Below are 19,322 nucleotides of genomic sequence, written 5' to 3'. Positions count from 1 at the left end.
AGAAAATACGTCGCGTAAATTTAGCGCACACCAAACATGGCCAATTTATAACAGTATGTGTACAGTACACTCAGTACTTACTTTATGAAAACGAGAAAATTGCAGCTAATTTGATATTATTTTAAAATAAGGTGCACCGAGTTCATAAGAACTGCGTCACGTTTAAACGACTAAGGTGCACCGAGTTCATAAGAACTGCGTCACGTTTAAACGACTGTGGGTAGTTGCACCATTTCGAACTATAAATCTAGCGGTTGAACCGAATGCAATGCCCCGGGACCGTCATTACAGGCTCGCGGCGGTCCGTTGAAGAATGTTGCAAATAAAACCTTCAATAACTTTCTAAAACTCGTATCTGTTTTAACTTTGCAACTTAAAAAAGAATCTTATGCTCTTTGAGATACTATGGGTATCAGGACACAGTCGAGCGTAAAGATTGTACGGTGAAAACGTTTATTAAAATCTGCGGTGAGCGGGATGTTACCTAAAAACGGTCGCAACGGTCCCATGTTCTCTTTGTTTAGTTTTCGCTATAGCCTAGGTATTTTAACATAATGCAGTAGTAATTTAACAAAGCCTCTAATTACCTTGGAAGGGTAGTTCTATCATTTCGTGCAAATCATATGTTTGTTGATATAAAACATATACTAACTCCTAAATTTATTTCAAATATTTTTTATATGTTGCGTAAGGTTCATAGGTATACTTTGCATCTAAAATGAATTATATTATTGCAATATAAAAAATATAAATAAAATATAAACATGCTAAAATTTCATTACCATTACCAGTTAGAACCTAGATTTATAGATTCGAGAGCAAATTACATAACTATTACATGTACTGCTTTAATTTAACCTCTTAATTTAGATGAAGTACTTATAAGGGAAAAAAAGTTTGGTGGTTTATACAGTATTAACATTGATATTTATATCCACCGCTTCAAAATATTTTTGTACAGAAAATAATTTCATTACCATAAGTTTAATTTGCAACAATGGAATTGGCCAGTAGGCATTGCAAGTGTTATTCTATACGACGTTCGCTCTGACCGCGATCACCACGTCAGTCGGCCAGTAAACAGTGAACAGGACTGACGTGTGCCATTTTTTTATAAAAAAATATATCGCGCCGGAGATTTGGGTTTGGTACGTTTTTTCTTCATTACCATTTGCACTGTTTTGCTATTTAATTGTTACGTGTTTTATTGAACTATGAATATTTAAATAATGAATATTCTATTCGAAAGCTTAGTGAATAATTATACCTAGAATAGCATTTGCTTTTAAAGAGTTAATCGACAAAAAGTAAAGAAAACTCATTACCATTCTTTTCATTACCGTAATTTACTGTTTACTATAAAGAGAATGGTAATGAACATAAAACGGTGGTAATGAATTGCAGTATTAAATTCATTACCATCATTTTATGTTAATTACCATTCTCCTTTATTAGCCTGCTCCTGACTATTGAAAGTAACAAGTAAATATTCAAAACTACGTTTTCAGTAGGTATATTTAAAATAGAACATGTTATTATTAATTACTGTTTCTCTTTTTTGTGTTTTTGGCTTTTTTATTTGACACTTCATTACCATCATCGCATTTTCATTCCCATAAATATCTATCATCATTACCATATTCTATACTTCATTACCATTTCTTTTGGAAAAATCTTTTGTTCATAAATCGGTAATTTTGCGTATAATAGAAAATGCATTATTGATAAATGTTTCTTTTTCATAGTTCTTACCATTACCACACAAAAAAATGGAAATTAAAAAATTCTCCCAAATTTTGCCGATTTGCACGAAATGATAGAACTACCCGGAAAGGTTTTTTTGAGGTAAATAATTTTTTGTAGTTGCTAGCTGAGTTCCGTAGCTAGAGTGGGTAAAACAGATCTTTTGATATGATAGCTTTGTCAAAGTATAAATATATTACCTTCATTATTCATTCCTCTATGTGTATTTTATAACAGCCGTCTTTGACAAAAGGTTAGGCTGGTTAGGCTGTTGCATTTATTTTATCGAATTTAAAATATTCTATGTCGCACCCCTAAAATTGTTCTCTGCTACTAAAAAACGTGTGTAATATTTTTTCAGAATTTTCTCTTACATTTTAGAGGTCACTGCCGTGTGGCAGTGTTGACACATTGAAAATGTTGATTCCTCATACAATTTTTTTTGGTTTGAAACGCATAAAGTTTTTCGATTATGAGTAGGTAGAAAGTGTGTTGTGTGTGTGAATTTGTGAGTTACCGTGGAATTTTCTTGCGCGTTTAATCTGAACTATTCCCCAGAAATCGCTTAAAATGCAGCACTAACAGGCTTGATGGATCCAAAGTCTTCCGTCGCCGCAATCCTGACATTTCGCATGCATCAAATTCGCAAAGCGGCTTAGGTGCGAGTGCATACCCGCGACGTACGGCCCGCGCGTTTCCCAGGGACCAAGCGACTATGGGTGACATTTTCCCGTGTCATGAGGGCGATTTTTGAATCTCGCATACGGGATTTCGTCACTAAAATACCGGTTGAAAACGGTGACTTGCTTATTAAGTGACAATTTTCTGAATTAGAACGCGTGAGACTCAAAAGTTGTGAGACAGAAAAATATTCATACATTTAGTAGTAATGTCGACCAAATTCTTGACAAGTATATCAAAATGTAATTGTATATCCCTAGTTTCGTTGTAGGTATTATCGCAAAGCCGCTTAGGTGCGATTGCATACCCGCGCCGTACGGCCCGCGCGTTTCCCAGGGACCAAGCGACTATGGGTGACACTGACATTTGCCCGTGTCATGCTCCTGAACAGAGTATTAATATACATACATACGCCTGTATTTCCAAACTGAGTAGGCAGCAGTGACGGCTGGTTCAAATTTCTGCTAGGCAACACTGAGCAAAAAGAAACCTACCTTATAATTAGGAACTTTACAAGTAATAAATTTTAGGCAAGCCGGTGGGAATTGGCTTGTACGGAGCACTTGAAAATGCTTAAAATTCCGTGCCACTCTTGGCAAGTAGGGAGTTGAAAGGAAAGTTGTGAGACAGAAAAGTATTCATACATTTAGTAGTAATGTTGACAAAATTCTTGACAAGTATATATTATGAAAATGTAATTGTATATCCCTAGTTTCGTTGTAGGTATTATCGCAAAGCCGCTTAGGTGCGATTGCATACCCGCGACGTACGGCCCGCTCGTTTCCCAGGGACCAAAGCGACTATGGGTGCTTGCTTTAATGAATGTTAATATACAGGAATATATTTATATAACGTTTAGAAACAAGTTTAAAAAAACATAATAAATATCCCTAATAGTAGCGCTGTTACGTTTTATAGTTTCGTTGGAGAATATTTGCTGCTTATGGTTCCGGCACATAGATGAAATTACATATTATTATATATCTATAAAAGTATTCTGAACTATTACGTTACGAAATTCGATGTTTTGAGTGTTTTACGTGCCATATAATATTTACATCCTTGGCTGTGGAGTGAGCATCTTGGTGAGGTTTTATATACGCGACCCATACAAAATAAAGAAAACATCGATATTTGACGAAAGGCTTGCCAAAGTCACAAACGAAAGAAAGAAAAAATATTTATTTGGTATAAAACAAATAACAAGATACATAGATGCATGTGAATCATTAGGCACTGTTATACCAAGTAGAATGCCGCTCAGCGTAGACCGTATCTGAGAAACATAGCACTGATTTTCAGGGCACCCATAATTGTAACTAAACTTAAAAGTTAAAACGAAAACAAGAAGAAAAACAGGGTAGGTAATGAACATAAATAACTAAAACAAAGAGTCAGAATTAAAAGAGTAAATAAACAGGAACAGATTAGAACACGTATAGCTACGGAGACTTATTTTTTAAGAATCAGAGAGAGAGTGAGAGACTGCTATGGATGTGGCCGCTTACACGCTTAGTACTATTGTTGTTGGATTTAGAGTAAATACTTATTAAAGTTACACTTAAAAGAGTTGATCGACTTAGAGTTTCTCATAGGTGGCGGTAAGTTATTCCAACACTTCAATCGATATCATATCGACAATGAAACACTTTGTTTTTTTTTTATAATTCTTCATATTGGGCCGTGTCGATCGCTACGGATCGTGAGAGATTGTTCACTTGTTTACGGGTTCAAGGGCTGTATTTTCAGCGGTTCGGGTCGCTATTTCTCGGTGTTGCACAGGAATGGCGGGCGGATAAGGCAGGTGCAAGGCGGCGATAGCGGCGCGCAAACATGCTGCACGCCGATGGATTGACTGCGCTTAGGCCCGCCCTACACAACCAACATACAACACCAATAAAAGGTTCAACGGTAGGTAGAGAAGCCTTATAGCAATAATTTCGACTTCTGTACATTCTTTGATTTTTCATTCGTCCGTGTAATGGGTTTGGGAGAAAAAAATCGAAATTTTGTATTCGCGGTACCCCCTGCTTCAATTTTGCTCGAAAACTTCAAGGCAGATAAGGTTAAGACGATCGAAATTGGTCATTTTATTGGCAATAGATTGTTCTAAAGACTAAAGTGATTAAGTCCACAATCAACTTAACGATTTTTCTAACTTTCTACAAACCTTTGCAATGTTTCGATGATATTAGGACTGGCAATCACATACAAGTAATTCATACAACCAAAAGTAACCTTGCAACCATCTAATATTTAAATTCCGACAGATCTCTGAGTACCCGCAACACAAGCCTTCTTGAGCTTACCGTGGGCCTCAGTCAATCTGTGTAAGAATGTCCTATAAAATGTATAAATGTATGTAATGTATGTATCTCTGCGAATGTCGAGTACTTGACTTCCACAGCTCCCAAGTTTCAGGCTTCACAGGCCGCCATAGCAACAATCTAAATTCTAACTGTAAATCTAGACATGCGGTAGCGTAGCCCAAGTTCAAGTAACAGAACTGGCGAGCACCACCGTGTGTAATATTACACGAACCATTTGGAGTCAGTTTTGACCCCCTCATAACTCAAAAACTATTTCACATATCTGATATATGTCTTGGTTGTTGGCTTCAACGACAAAAGAAGTGAGATCCAAATGGGTGCCAAGTTCAATGGTCAGTCTTGTTTAAGCTAGCTAAAAACTAGCCATCGCACATAATAATTCGTATATGAGAACTGGTCAAGGAACCTTAGGCTACATATCTTATCCTAAGTTATAAGAAAAAAATATATTTTATGTCGTTGTAAATAAATTTCAGGACTGACCATTGAACTTGGCAGCCATTTAGATCTCACATCTTCTTTTGTCCTTGAAGTCGACAACCAAGGCATATACATATTTGAACTTGGCTCTCATTTCACATTTATGTTTTGATGGGATCTAAATAACCGAACTAATTGACCTTTAGAAGACCTTGTAGGAGGACCTTTGTATTATGAAATGAATTAAACAGTGTGGACGTCGGCAGGCAAATAAGTTTCAGCAGAGATAACGAGATACCGCAGGTGGCCTGCTTGTGGCAGATAATTAAAAATCAAATTAGTAAAATGCTGACATTATTTGCTTTTTCTAATTACGTTGCATTATTTGTTGAGTTCGCAGTCCTTGAGACATATTCAGAGGTTTAAAACAAAAGCCCAACTTGATCTTATTTCGTCATACCTACAGGTTTTGATAAGTTCACAAAAAATGGTTATATTTTTCTTACGACTTACAAGTATTTTACAAAATGTTGTAGAAACTTTAAGCTAGTTACGATTATTTAAGTTAAATTAAACTATTTATTTTCAACATGGTCTCCTTTGGTTTTGTTACACGAACTATAACGATTTTTTACAGTAGGCATCTGAATGTGCCCCCTCAATGCGTTAAAAAAACGTAATTGTGGATCTGTATTATCATGACCTTAGAGACTTGAGTTTGGTATAATGTTTGCATTATCTGAATGTGCCTCCTAATCCAAATGCGAGGCGACTTTTGTAGACGCAGAAACGGCGGCGAAAGGGGAATCACAAAGGGTCTTTTTCTCCTGTTAATTAGGTATCAGATAGCCTTTGCTATTATTACAGTTTTACAATGAATCCGCTGCTTCTTTAGAATAGAATAGAATAGAATATTTTTTATTTAACATCAGTTTGGACAAATATAAGAGGGATAAATACAACACAATCTAGATGTTAAATTGGGAGCCCACTCGGCATATTGCCACGGCATGCCGAAGCGCTGATTTTCAGTGGGTCCCGGACTTAATAAACTAAGCAAAGAGCTAAACTAAAATAAGTGACAGCACAAACATCAAACAGGTGCGGAATACCGCCACTGTACAAGTAATGGGCAAGTTACAGTATACGTCTGTTAATACTTTGCCTTTACGCTATGGGCAAAGGCAAAGTATTAACAGACGTATACTGTATATATAAATATAACAATATAACTTGATTTATGAACAATATAACTTCGTACAGACAGATAACAAACGTACCTCGGAACCATCAAGGGAAATGTACAGTGGGCCAAGAAAGTGCTCTACCAGTTTTGATAAGAGTCTGTGAGCTCTTAACGATCGCTAAGGTTGACTTGACACATGGCATGACGTAAATATCATATAAAGACAGCAATTGTCACTGACATAAATTATTGCAAGCGGAAATCGACCTTGTTGTCTCATGACGTTCAAACGAACTTCAGCCGTAGGGTGCTAAACCACATTTTTGGTCGACTGTACCATCGCCTAGATGGCGCTACACTTTTGGTTGATTCATTTCTCACTATATCAGTCTCTGAATCCATTTTTTGTATCCAAACTGTATGTACAACTCACTAACTTACGTGTACTTACTTTATACTTAGATATACCACTCACGAACAAGAATTTACCAGTAAGTAACGTTTTTCCTTTAAGCCTTTTCGGTAAAAGGAATCTTCATAAAGCTGGCAGTTAATAAATATCGGTGAAAACTACAAAGGTGAACATTTAAGGCGAAAGGCTGTATCGGGACACTGGGCCCTTTTGTTTTTCAAACTATAAAAAGCTTATCGTCTAAACATTTTAAACCAACTTACGCTCTTTTAGCACGAGTGGATGACGTCAGTGTTTCGTTTGAGAAAGGGCGTAAGTGCCCAGAATTTCTAATAAACTTACGTCTATTTGGTTCAGGACAGTGGTAACTTGGTAAGCCATTATGTGAAGTGTCCATACACTCTCAAGATTGATCCGAACCCGGCCGGATCTTAATCCCCTTACAGGTATTGAATTTGTAAATTGAAATTAATATTAACGTGGATGTATTAAGCGCGTATATGTCACGGTTCATGCGCGAATGGGAAATATGAGCCAAGTTTGCTATAAAGATGGAGATTCAGAGTATTTTACGCCGCGTTGGGAAATATTTTAGGTAATACTTATTGTTATTTATGTGCGAAATGTCATTTGATATTTGCCAGTCGCTTTTTGGTGAAAGAACACGTCGTGAGGAAACCGGACTAATTCCAATAAGGTCTAGTTTACCCTTCGGGTTGGAAGGTTAGATGACAGTCGCTTTCGTAAAAACTAGTGCCTACGCTAAATCTTGGGATTAGTTGTCAAAGCGGATCCCGGGCTCGCATGAGCCGTGGAAATGCCGGGATAACGCAAGGAGGATGATGACTTATTGTTATTACAGTTCGTATTTATCATTTGGCCAACCGGAGCTGAAGCTTACAGCGAGCGATTGATGGACGTAATTTCGAGTTATTCGTCAATAAATGGCAATGGACTGTGTTTAAACAAATGAAGCGTCATTTATCGAATCGTCAATTCGTCATCTATAATATCTACATTGAGCAGTCAAATTCAATTCATTATCATTATTTCGGACATATTAATATAAACTACCGAGAAGTAATTTTATATCGGAAATGAAATTACATATATGTTTTGGAGAACAGTACTTATGTTCTGTTTTAAATTAATTCTTAGATTAGACCCATTGTAGAAACTGCCTAAAGATCGCGTCTTTTTCTATTAGGTACCGTGATTGTATTCTCGATAACCTATCAGAGTTCATCATAAACAATAAAACGAGTCCATTGTTTTCGAGCTTGGCCGTGGCACTACCGCGCTCACTTATCGGTTCGATTGTGTAAACTCTAATTGAACCAACGTTACACAGCGTGATATTTAACATTCCGATGTCAGATTATATTGGATAAATAATAAATGTGCTATAATAGCTGGGACGCTATTGCACAACACCCTGCATTTTATGATTAAGCACTGAGACTTGGCACAGGTTGTTCCTTGGGTGCTGGCGCCTCCGCGCTTCCTTTGAAACCATATTTCTCTAAAACTATACAAAATAGGGCATGCGATATATCATTTTCGGATAAATGAAGGACGAGGAATTCATTTTTGGAACAAAACAAATGTACTTTAGAACAAAAATACAAAAAAAATGGGAAAATCTTAAAACGAGATTTTTTTTTATACATATTATTGCACGTTTTATAAAAACCGTAATAGTTATTTTAAAATAAAAAAATACTATTTAATAGCTACATTTATCTAGTTTTAGAAAATGTATAATTTGTTATAGAAATATATTATAGGACGAGTGATAAAAAATAATTTATATCGCCCGATAGGGTGATTTGTATGCTCATTTCAATAAGTTTTGTAAATGATTTCAGGTATAATCACTATTTTTAACACACGAAAGCCGTAATCATTGTTGTTTATGGCTATTTTAGTGATTAATGTACTTAAAATTAAAAAAAATACAAAAATTTAAAAAAATATTAAAAATGTGATAATTTTTTTTAACATTATCCTATTTTGTTCTTTCTACACAATATATATCTAAAAGCAATAAATATCAATAAAAAGCCACATTTATGCAGTTTATAAAAATAATATAGTTTGTTATATAAATATATTACGAAACGCGAGATAAAAAATAATGAAAATGAAAATTTTAATGTACGGGTCAGCTTGCATTATTCGATGAGGTGAGGTAAAGGTAGTACCCGCTGTGCAGTGGAGTTCGTCTAGTAATACAGAAATATACTTATTCTAATAACGTTTACACATGTAGGTATATCACGACCCAGTACAGAAAATTGTGAAAGTCCTATAATATAGTTTATTTTGATTGTAAAATAAAATTGCATGTGACTTATAATGTAAAAGAAAAATTTTCTTAATCACGTTCTCCTCTCCTAAAGCAGTTCTGCATGCATAGGCTTGAAGATTTTTTAGTTTACTAGCAGAACTTAGTTACTTCCTTTGGGCCCCCTTAAATCGGTTTTACCGATCCATAAACTTACTTACTTACTTACTTTGTTGGCGCGACGACCCAAAGTGAGTCTTGGCCTCCAACACAAGAGCACGCCACTTTACGCGGTCCAGGGTGGCTAGCCGTGTGGCACAATCGCTCACGAAACGCTCACGAAACGAAGCGCTAGTAGATATCTATCTCTATCGCGCTTGCGTATTGGCGCGACAGAGCCAGCGGCGTATCGCTTTCGTTTGGCGTCGGAGAAATGCCATTCGGCTACGGGGCCAGAGCGACCTCTCGCCAGCCCTCGTTAACGCCGAGTTCACGGAGATCTGCTTCCACTCTATCTGCCCAACGATATTTAGGATGGCCAGCGGGACGGCGTCCAGTTGGACAACCCAGATAGGCTCTCTTGACTGCCCGATCCTCACCCATCCTTATAAGATGGCCAAGCCAGCGGAGACGATGTGCCTTGGTCTCACCTTGGTTCACTTGGTTCGGCTATAAGATGTTCAATTTCGGCATTTTTCGGATTCTCCAACTGCCATCGTCTCTTTTCACGGGTCCCAGAATCTTCCTGAACACCTTACGTTCTGTTACTAGGAGGCTGTTTTCCTCCTTGAGTGTTAGTGTCCATAAAAGATAAAATAAAAATCGTCATATTCTTCCTTTCAGTATCAATGATAGTTAGTTATTGCGCAATAGTGCCATAAAAAATAAACTAGATTCGTATTAGCATTAAACATTAATGATTTTTGAACTAAGACATTGCTTTTGTACAAAGGAGAACCTCAAAAAATGGTCTGACTAGACGAAAACATGTGTATCGGGGCTAGTACTCAAGGCTCTCAAAAAGTGTAGCTATTTTGAGTTATTCAAATAAAACAACATGAATAGTCTGAATTTAATTATGTATATGTCGCAGGGAAATGGCCAAAACAGAGATTTCATCAAATCACTAAGGGATATGATCAAATCACGCAGGATGTCAAAATGTCGAATCCATTTTATCATTTCTCTAGAAAATTTCCGTCATTTGACTAAATCCCTGATTCTGTTTAGTGAAATCACAAAATTGACCAACAGACACGCCACGTTTTGTCATTTCACTAGATTTGTTTAGGGATTTGATAAAATCCCTGAACCACGTCAGTAAGTTGACGAAACGAGCTTATAAAGTTATAGTTTTATTATTTCGCTAAACAATTTCAGTGAAAAGACAAAATGTTTTAGAAAATAATTTAAAATGAAACATTTTTAGCTTTGTTTCTTATTCTATTTTTTTTTTCTTATTTATAGAAAACCAAAAACTTAAAAACGGATTCAATTTTACCATTTCACTAATCTAGTTACGGATTCAATCAAATCAAGTGACAAAGGCAAGAGTCTAATAAGTTTAATTAGATATATTAGATTCTAGGCTTTGTCGTTTCACGAAATCAGTTCAGACATTTGATCAAATCACCAGTTGAGACTTTATCATTTCCCTAAATTTGTTTAGGGAAATGTTAAAACTAGTTGACTTTTTGAGTTCGTTTCGTCAACTCACTGTCGCGGTTCAGGGATTTTATCAAATCCCTAAACAAATCTAGTGAAATGACAAAACGTGGCGTGTCTGTTGGCCGATTTTGTGATCTCACTAAACAGAGTCAGGGATTTAGTCAAATGACTGAAATTTTCTAGAGAAATGATGAAATGGATTCGCCATTTTGACATCCTGCGTGATTTGATCAAATCCCTTAGAAATTTGATCAAATCTCTGTTTTGGCCATTTCCCTGCGACATATATATCACAACACCCACTGCATAAGCACATCAGCTCCGAACATTTAATTTAAAAAGTCTTTTTTTACGGTTGCACCTTACGCGGCACTGTTTTTTACACCTGCATCCGACAATTTCGAGGCATGTTTCTGCAGCAACAGGCAACGTTGCGGGCAAGTAGGCTCCCAAATCCCAATTGTTAAACAGACTTTCGTCCAGTCACAAGTAGCAAATAATGGCAAATTTTGAATTGGGTTTAGTTGACCCCATACATGGACACCTTGATATACCTATAACCCTTACAAAAATGGTGTAAGGCAGCTTTTGTCGGTGAAATGCTGTTAATTTGGCGGTCTTTTTTGGTTAATAACTATTTTCGGCACTCGTTAACCAAAGTACAGGACGCAGATCTGGAATAATAAATATGTCAAGTAAGAATTATCCATAAATTATGCGAATCATATAGATATCTACTATTTCACAAGATGTCTTAGGATCAGATGTATATATCTGACCTATCATATCAATCGATCATTTCATGTGATATCAATAGTTAAATTCAGACTATATAGGAGTATGTTATTTAATTTGAAGTACTCTAAATAACTGCACTTTTTGAGAGCTTTGAGTGCCTTTACCTCACCTCATCGAATCATACAAGCTGACCCGTACCGTACATCACGATCGCCCTGCCACGTCACTTTCATTATTTTTTATCTCGCGTTTCGTAATATATTTATATAATAAACTATATATTTTTATAAACTACATAAATGTGGCTTTTCATTGATATTTATTGCTTTTAGATATATATTGTATAGAAAGAACAAAATAGGATAATGTTATAAAAAAGTTATCACATTTTCATTTTTTTTTAAATTTTTGTATTTTTTATTATTTTAGTACATTAATCACTAAAATAGCTAAACTACAATGATTACGGCTTTCGTGTGTTAAAAAATAGTGATTATACCTGAAATCATTGACAAAACTTATTGAAATGAGCATTCAAATCACCCTATCGGGCGATGTAAATTATTTTTTATCACTCGTCCTATAATATATTTCTATAACAAATTATACATTTTCTAAAACTAAATAAATGTAGCTATTAAATAATATTTATTTAAAAAAAACATTACAGTTTTCATAAAATGTGCAATAATATGTATAAAAAAAAATCTCGTTTTTAAATTTTCTCATTTTATTTTGTATTTTTGTTCTAAAATACATTTTGTTTGTTCTAAAAATAAATTCCTCGTCCTTCATTTATCCGAAAATGATATATCGCATGCCCTATTTTGTATAGTTTTAGAGAAATATGGTTTCAAAGGAAGCGTATAGAAGTTTTATTTTATTTCCTAAATACCTCATATCACGCAAAACAAACTAGAAAAATCTATATTTTAGCTATATTTGTTATCACTATAGAAAACCAGATCCGGTCCCGGTAGGATCCGGCCGGATTGCGTCCAAAATCCGGTCATATTGAAAACCAATCCGGTTTTCAATCCCTAATCCCAACTCTCCTGCGCTGAGCATATAAATGAATGAAGATTAGCGCGGCCCGTGAACAGTTCACTTCCCATTATTCATTTGACAGGGGTTTGAAGATTCCACTTTATTTCGGGAACTTAATTGAACGAAATGAAGATGGCTCTTTTCCGCACCTGATAAAAGCGAAAGTTTTTATAAGGCTCTTAGCTCTTGGAATGGTTTTGCACTTGTGTTGTTGCTTTTTAATGATTATGAAGAGTTCAAATTAAAGCATTCAACAATGTAACACGAGCGTCTTTCACTATTATCACCACATCTCCTATTTGTAGTTCTTGCCCACGATCTCCCTTTACGTTTACTCGCGTTTGCATTGTTGGCAATACCTCACGCACCCAGCGCTTCCAAAAGTGGTCTGATAACCTGATTGCCTTTTTCCACTCAGAGCGTCCGAAAAGGTCACGGTCTTCTAAGGCAGATGGCAGTGTTTGATTAGAAGGGCTTCCAATCAGGAAGTGGAAAGGCGTAAGGGCCGTAGGATCCTCTGGGTCTGTAGACACATGTGTTAGTGGGCGAGAATTTGCAATCGCTTCGGCTTCCATTAGTAACGTCATCAATGTCTCCTCTTTAGGGAACCTTTCGTTAAGCGTTGCTTTCAGCGCCACTTTTACTGTTCTTACCAAACGCTCCCAGCATCCTCCAAACGAAGGTGCAGCTGCGGGGATAAAACTCCACCTGATTCCTCTAGTCGCTGCTTCTTCTTTCATACCATCTGAGTAGAATTGGCGTAGGATGCGGTCTGCTCCAACGAAGGCGGTGCCGTTGTCTGAGTAAATTGTATTAGGGATACCTCTTCGGGCAATAAAACGCCTCAAGCTCATTATGGCAGAGTCAGATGAAAGGCTGTGTACCAATTCCAGGTGTAATGCCCGTGTTGTGAGACATGTATAAAGGGCTACATAACGTTTTTCATGGCGGCGACCCACTGTGACACTGACAGGGCCGAAATAATCTAAGCCGGTAAAGGTGAATGCCCTCTGGTGGTGTGCGAGCCTTTGAGGTGGCAGGTCTCCAGTGGCGGGGTTAAGGCTTCGATTTGCGAATCTTGCAAAACAAGCATTTATGAGCGACTGATCTGACTGTATCTCGAAGCCTCAGAAGCCAGAATCTTTGTCTTATGTCATTAATGACGTATTCATTGTTGGCGTGCCCTGCTCGTCTGTGATATAATTGTACTAACAACCGTGCGATCGGGTGACGACCATCTAGTAATATAGGAGATCGTGTTTCTGGGTCAATATCTTCTACCGCTTTTATCCTTCCAGCCAAGTGAATTAAATTATCTTCTCCCAGAGAGGGTGATAGTTTGGTGAGACGGCTATTTGAAGGAATCGGTTTTGAGTTGATAATACAGTGGAACTCTTCGGAAAAGCTATCCAGTTAAATCCGTTGCAAAATATGCCTTTCAGCGGCTTTTATTAGGTCTGCGTTCAAAGGTGTGTGAGTGGTGGACGTTGATGAACAACGCGAGCGAGAAGGAACCGCTCCATTTTTTACTTTAGAATTTCTAATTGAGGCCAAAATGTTGCCGAAAATTGCCACAGCTTGATGTACCCGGGCTGTGGCACGTAATAACCGGAGCCAGTCATTAAAATATTCTAGATTTGCTGTGACCGGATTTGGCAAAACGCCATTAACTGAAGTTACCGCCACCGACTCAATTGGTTGGCATTTAAGTTCTTCGAGGTTTGATGTGACATTAAGTGGCTCTGTGGGCCAGTCCTCGGGGGACTTTAAAAGAATCTCAGTGACCGTTAGCACTAAAAATCTGAAATTTGGTGCCAATATGTATATCAATCACGCCGACAAAGTGCAAAAATAAAAATTGGAAAAAATGATTTATAATCACTCCAAAACTTAAAAACATTCAACCTCCCCGAAAACTTTTGAACCATACGTTAAAAAATATGAAAAAAATCACAATAGTAAAACTTTATAGACTTTCTAGGAAAATTATTTTTAACTTGATAGGTTGAACAGTTTTGGGAAAAAATACGGGAAAACTACCGAACTCACATTGAGCGTGGCCCGGCACGCTCTTGGCCGGTTTTTTTGTCAGAGCCTAATACTTTAGTGTCCCACTGCTGGGAAAAGGCCTTCCCTTGCATTTTCCACTCGACCCTGTCGTAGGCGTTTTCCCACCATTTTGGATAGAATGCGTAAAAGTCATCCCGCCATCTCCTTTCTGGTCTGCCCGTGCCCTGACCTACTACCATCTAAAAATAATGTTAGTTCGGAATAACGGCTTTGAATACGTTAATAAAGAAAATGTAGACAGTGAAATACCAAATCAAATAATTTATTAGCAATTTTTTACAAAGTGGCAAACTAACACTCTGAAACTCACAGTCCTGATTTTTAACCACCGCCCCAAATCTCAAGGAAGGTGGTTCTCAATTAGTCTGTTTTTTTTAAATGTTTATTCCACGATATCTCCGTCGTTACTGGACCGATTTTTTTATTTGATTGAATGTATATGCATACAGATTGGTCCCATTTTTATCAGAACCCAGTTCTCATGATGGGATCCTGGAGAAATCGAGGGAACTCCTCAAATCTGAAAGGCATACATATGGTGATTTTTGTGTTTTTATAAGAACAGCATGCATTTACGTACGACACAGTGACATTTGGTGCAGTGGAACTGCTGATGATGCTCAGAACGGAACTCCTCAAATCTGAACGGCACACTTATAGTGACTTAGGTATTTATATAAGTACAGCATGCATTTAAGTTCAGAACCATGACATTTATTTGTTAGGAGATTTGTTCTCTTTGTTATGTTTGTTAAGCATATTGAGTTTTCGAGTTAAGCATCCGAAAAACTGCGGGGCACTTCTGGATGAGATTAGCCCAGGACCGCGATAAGTGGCGTACACGAAGGGAGGCCTATGCTCAGCAGTGGGCGATTAATGGCTGAAATTTGTTAAGCATATTGAGTTTTCAAGCCAAATTTGTCAAGCTTCAATTTCTTATAATCGGATTCATGAGGAATTGACGAAATTCCTCAAACCTTAACGTTATACGTATATTCATTTGTGTTGCTATCTAATAATTAAAGCATTAAAAAAGCAGTTTTAAAAAATACCTACACATTTCTACATAATCCAACATTCGCAAGTACTTTCACCAGAACCCGAAAGGCGACGGTTTTTTTTTCTTAAAAATTATTGGGAACTCCTCGAATCTGAAAGGCATATATATGGTGATTTTTGTGTTTTTAAAGGAACAGCATGCATTTAGGTACGGAACAGTGACATTTGGTGCAGTGGAACTGCTGATGATGGCCAGAACGGAACTCTTCAAATCTGAACCCGGCACGCTTATAGTGACTTTGGTATTTTTATAATAACAGCATGCACTTACGTCCAGAACAGTGACATTTAATGCAGTGGAACTGCTGATGATGGTCAGAACCGAACTCCTCAAATCTGAACGGCACGCTTATAGTGACTTTGGTATTTTTATAAGAACAGCATGCACTTTCGTCCAGAACAGTGACATTTGGTGCAGTGGAACTCCTGATGATGGTCAGAACCGAACTCCTCAAATCTGAACGGCACGCTTATAGTGACTTTGGTATTTTTATAAGAACAGCATGCACTTACGTCCAGAACAGTGACATTTGGTACAGTGGAACTGCTGATGATGGTCAGAACCGAACTCCTCAAATTATTTAGTTATGTTTGTTAAGCATATTGAGTTTTCAAGCCAAAGTTTGTCAAGCTTCAATTTCTTATAATCGGATTCATGAGGAATTGACGAAACTCCTCAAACCTTAACGTTATACGTATATTCATTTGTGTTGCTATCTAATAATTAAAGCATTAATAGCAGTTTTAAAAAATACCTACACATTTCTACATAATCCAACATTCGCAAGTAGCTTTCACCAGAACCCGAAAGGCGACGGTTTTTTTTTCTTAAAAATTATTGCGAGTTAAACACAAAGGATTTTGTTGGTATGTGAGAAACAATAAAAAATAAAGTAGGTACTTCAAAAAATTTTAAGTAAGTAAGTAGTGAGTAAGTATGTAGCTAATACTTATCAGATTTTTCATGCATGAGTTTACCTCATACGACGAACAATATCCGCCTTCCAATATTTATGTTATACTTACCAGAGACAAAGTAGGGAAACAAACTCAAGCTTAGACTAAAAGACACTTTCAACCGCAGACCGACGCAAAAAAGGTACGATAACTTAATCCTCTAATGATCAACTTTCACAATAGCTGCTCAAGTTGCTTCTACACATTGAAACCAAATAGTCTCATGTAACACGATTGAACCAATAAGATACGTCCATTTAGTATGAATAGGGTACGAGATAATTGAAAAGTTTGTCCAGTGTGAACTCTTGCCAGTCTTGCCGAAGTAACAATAGGTGGCGATTGAAACGCAGACTGTCTCGGTCGCACCAATACAGAAGAGTGATAGAGAGAGCTAGCTACGATATACTTACGAAGTGTGACGTTGGCTAGGTACCGCTCAACTGCTGCATTTTTAAAGCGAAAGTTGCACTTAATTCTAAAACAAAACTGTATACATTGTTAACGAACAAACAAACTTGGGCTTCGACACTGAGGCGTGAAGTGTTGGATACAGTGTCTAATTATACGCTGAACTCGTACATAATGAAAATATATATATATATCTATCTGTTGTCACGCGATTTACCGAGTACATACATCAAGCGCTACTTCAAGTATGGACTCACGCGCGATCAAAAGTTGTGCTAGAGGGGCTGTTGTTGGCCATCTACCGAACTATTTGAACGTTTATGCTTGCCCTCCACATCTAGTGAGCGTATCGCGGGCATACTGTTAACGCGTGTGGATTCTTTCTGCGTATCGAATCCACAATCGCGTTCGCGGCATTTCAGGACAGCGATACGCCATACTGTGATGGAGGGCGCTTTTATTATACTGTGCTTTAACACGACACGAATATTAAAAATAATTAGGCACATTTAGCCTAATTGCACCCTTTCTTCACGGTTGCTGATATCAAATCGTTTGAATTATCATTTAATGGTGAAGCCGTACGTTTAGGTTTTAAGGAGGTTTTAAGGGAGTGAGACTGTAATTAGGTAGCAACGTTTTCAAGTAAAGTGTACGACATTATGGCTTACCACAAGGACCAAACCTGCTGGTCCATTTATACAAATAACCTGTTAGAATTTGGTTGTCTTTAGTGTGGTACAGTCAGCCAAAAGTAGTTCACCACTTTTTGACCATATGTGTTTAAAAATAGAGTCAAAAAGTCGTAAACCACTTTCTTGGCTGACCGTACCTTTTGGCTGAAAACCCGACACATATTCATATTTACTCGAGTGAAATAGTTTGCTATGTGCAACTTGTACTTATGTCATCATAATCATATAAGTTGTATTCGTTGAGAAACGACAAATATTTATCCTAAACTACTCTTGTTTTTGTTATTCTCTGATTTCCCCGAAGCTCGAAGTTTGTAAAAGATACGCACAAAAAACGGAATTCAGTAGGTAAATAAAACGTTAACTTATCGAATAATAAAGTCCGGTGGTAAATATTTTTACTACAGGAAAAACGTAGCAAAGTAGTAAATGAAATATCTCCTATCCCCACAACTTCCCCGCCATAACGTCTGATCTCGGCGAAAATAAAATTTACTACGTCAACTACGTGGCTGAAACGAATGTGTTCCGCTCTCGGAAAAAGTTAAAAAGATTACAAAGTTTCTTGTGGCATGCGATCGCGGTGTCTCGGTAGACGCGTTGTTGTTCTGCTGGACATAAAAACGGCTAGATGTGACCGGAGAATTTACCTATGAACTATTAATAATAATATAGCGTAGCTTAGCTACATACATTAATGCGTTGAGGGTTGAAACACCCGTGTGAGCCTAGCATACCTCGTCTTCAGAAACAGTTATCAAAGTCCCTTATAAATAAACGCCTAAGGCGACCAAAGGAGGCGTTTCTGGTGACATATGTATGACAAGTTTACAAAATTTCTGTGGCATAATGCGATCGTGGTGTCTTTGTTTCTGCTGGATATAAAGACGGCTAGTTGTGACCAGTGCATTCACGTATGAGCGCGTTTATAGTTCAGACATGGTTTAACTGCCTACGTTACATGGACATACTTCTACAAACAGGAACCAAAAATTTTGTATCGAACTGTATTGTTTAAACATGAAGTTAGCATTTCAATCAAGATTTCACGTAGGGTGGTTTGCAAAAGTACGTCCATATAGTTGCATACATGAATGCTTGGAGGGCTGAAACAATCGAGCCGTGAGAGTCTAGCGTACTGTGTCATCTTCAAAAGCAGTTATCAGAGCACCTTAGGTATAGAACCTTCTGATGGTAACCAGAGGGCTGGCCTTTAAAAATATTACAAAGTTTCTATGACATGCGATCGCGATGTTTCGGCGGGAGACGCGTTATTGTTTCTGCTGGACATACAGACGGCTAGATGTGTCCAGTGCATTCACGTATGGGTGCATTTAATGCTGACACCTTTGAACTACTCATGCAGCTGCAAGCCTACAACATACAGCGTTTGGGGTTGAAACAATTAGACTGTGTAAACCTCGTGTGCGTCACTATAGAAGCAGTTATCAAAGTGTCTTATAAACACAGGTGACCAGAGTTACCTGAAAAGTAAAACCATTGAACTATTTATATAGCTACCTTGCTGCGTTTAGGGTTGGGATCCTGGGGCACTGGAAGCCTAACGCACATTACCTTTTTGCAGAACTATCAAGCGCCTTAGGAATAATAATTTCAC

The sequence above is a fragment of the Leguminivora glycinivorella genome, chromosome 13, assembly GCF_023078275.1.
Source record: "Leguminivora glycinivorella isolate SPB_JAAS2020 chromosome 13, LegGlyc_1.1, whole genome shotgun sequence".
Taxonomy (NCBI): Eukaryota; Metazoa; Arthropoda; class Insecta; order Lepidoptera; family Tortricidae; genus Leguminivora; species Leguminivora glycinivorella.
Note: the sequence above shows the minus strand (reverse complement) of the source record.